This window comes from Macaca fascicularis, chromosome 8 (assembly GCF_037993035.2).
Source record: "Macaca fascicularis isolate 582-1 chromosome 8, T2T-MFA8v1.1".
In the NCBI taxonomy this organism is placed as follows: Eukaryota; Metazoa; Chordata; class Mammalia; order Primates; family Cercopithecidae; genus Macaca; species Macaca fascicularis.
The window spans coordinates 114,610,175-114,612,751 of NC_088382.1; the positions used below are offsets into that span (position 1 = coordinate 114,610,175).

Genomic DNA, 2,577 nt, shown 5'->3' on the forward strand with positions numbered 1-2,577 from the left:
CAAGTGGTTAACCACTAACCAGTTTATAATTGCATTTAATTTTCATTGTGGTGTCTTCTGTTCAAACTCTCAAAGTCAGTTCCTAAAAACTAAGCATCCAGAGCATTCCATTGTGCCACATTTTGATGGATTGAGATAAACTGGTAAGTGATAAAATGATATTAATTATAAGAGAGTTGTAATTGTAGCAGAAATTGTCTGAAAATGTCTCTGTAACACTTGTATCTTAGTCCAGGTCCATTGGTTTTTATCTGCCTAACCCGTTTTCCTTTCTAATGTCTACTTATTTGCCTTGTATACATTTTTTTCTACTCTTGTTCCTTAGAATAGGATTCTGTCCTATTCTGTTACCCTGCTTTTTTCCTTTACTTTAAACTTGGAAGGCAATCCTATGCTCAAAAAAGAGAAGAGATCCTAAACCAAACTCTACTAACCCAAAACAGATGTAAAGGATACTTTATAACATCTATGTACATGCTATTCCAAAATGAAAACATATTGACATTTAGTCATCTTTGAATCAGCACATCTATAGAAAATATTAATAAAACACCACAGATATATTCATCAACACTATTTTTAATTGTTTTGTACATATTTTTAAATTTACATAATTGGTATTATGCCACACATAATACTGTGCTGTTTGCTTTTCTTTTACTAGATCTTATGCATTTGAGATCTGAATAGATTAATATCATGTATTCCCAGTAGCTGGGACTACAGGTATGCTTCCACCATATCAGGCTAATTTTTATTTTTGTAAAGACAGGTTCTTGCTACATTGCCCAGGCTGGTCTCAAACTCCTGGCCTCAAGCAAGTCTCCTGCCTTGGCCTCCCAAAGTGTTAGAATTACAAATATGAGCCACTGCACCCTGCTCAAAATTTTCTCCTAATAGTTTTAGTTATATTTTTCACATTAAGATCTTTTTATACATTTACACTTCATTTTCGCTTTATTTGTTTTTAGTGTGTGTTGCAGATGCTGCTATTGTCTGCACCTATCTAAACTCTCCTGCAGCTTAAGAGAATTTCTTGCATGCTGACTATCTCCTTAAAAGTACCTGCATCTCTCTTCTGTGCATGGGAGCTTTCTCTGACACAAGACAGGTTTCAAGATCCTGGACAGGTGTTGGGGGAGTTGATGCCCCTGGGGCAACCTTCAAAAAATGAGATCTATAGCAGTTCCAGGCATTTCAGGAGCTGCGGCTTAAGATGCAGATATGGCCAAGTCCAAGAACTACACCATACACAACCAGTCTCGAAAATGGCCCAGAAATGGCACCAAGAAACCCTGATCACAAAGATACGAATCTCTTGAGGGTGGGGACCCCAGGTTCCTGAGAAGCATGTGCTTTGCCAAGAAGCACAACAAGAAGGGCCTAAGAAGACCAAGGCCATGAGTGCACTTGCCAAGGCTATCAAGGCCCTTGTAAAGCCCAAGGAGGTTAAGCCCAACATACCAAAGAGTGTCAGCTGCAAGTTCGATTGACTTGCCTATATTGCCCACCCCAAGCTTGGGAAGTGTGCTCGTGCCCACATTGCCAAGGGACTCAGGCTGTGCCAGCCAAAGGCCAAGGCCAAGGATCAAACCAAGACCCAGGCTGCAACTCCAGCTACAGTTGCAGCTCAGACTCCCAAAAGTGCCCAGGCCCCTACAAAGGCTTCAGAGTAGAAATCTCTATCTGCCAACGTGAGGACAGAAGGACTGGTGTGACACCGCTGGGCTGCCGTCTGCATAGGGCTGATGTCCTCCTATGTTATTTGTACAAATAAACCTGAGGCAGGAAAAAAAATGGGATACATAGATAACTGTTACAGTTTCCCATCTTCTGGGGGACAATCTTAAGAAGTATATGCCACATGTTTTCTCCAAATTCACAGTGAAGATTAAGCTCCAGTAATCATGAACAGCAATCTGTTCATTAACACACCTTTTCTTAACTTTACTCTTCTCACTTCCTCCCACTTCCTCACTTGAGCCACCAAAGATTCTCTTCCAAGTAAACTGCTTGCACCCAAGTCTTCATCTCAGGGTCTGCCAAGCTAAGACACTAAGTGAGACTTTTTACTTTTATTTTTGGAAAGCCATTTTTTCTCAATGCCATATATGGAGAAAATCTACTCTTCTTGCACAGATTTGAAGAAGATAATCTCATACGAGCTTGGTTCCATTTTCCACCTCTCTATTCTACTATTCCATTCATATATTTCCACCAGTACTGCACTGTTTTAATATTCTGCCTTCAATGCATCTTTCTTATCCTGCTATGCAAGTTCTTACCTCACTTTTCCTTAGAGAATATCTTACCTATTTTAACCCTTTATGCTTCCCAAATGAATTTTACAATCACTTTGTCAAGTTCCATAAAAGATTCCAACAGGATTTACACTGGAATTTTATGGAATTTATATATTGATGTTCAGATCATTTATCCTTATAAAACTGAATCTTCCTGTACATGACAAATAAATATGCCACATCCCTTCATTTAATGAGAAATTCAATTAAGTCTTTCTGAAATATTTTTTAAAATTTCTCCATAAAGACTTTGAACACCTGTTATGAAATGTAT

The 2,577-nt window shown here is 38.8% G+C and overlaps 1 pseudogene; it reads left to right on the forward strand.

Moving 5' to 3' along the window:
- Positions 1-1,224: 1,224 nt before the first annotated feature.
- LOC102117665 (large ribosomal subunit protein eL29 pseudogene) lies at positions 1,225-1,744 on the forward strand (annotated as a pseudogene).
- The last annotated feature ends 833 nt before the right edge of the window (positions 1,745-2,577 follow it).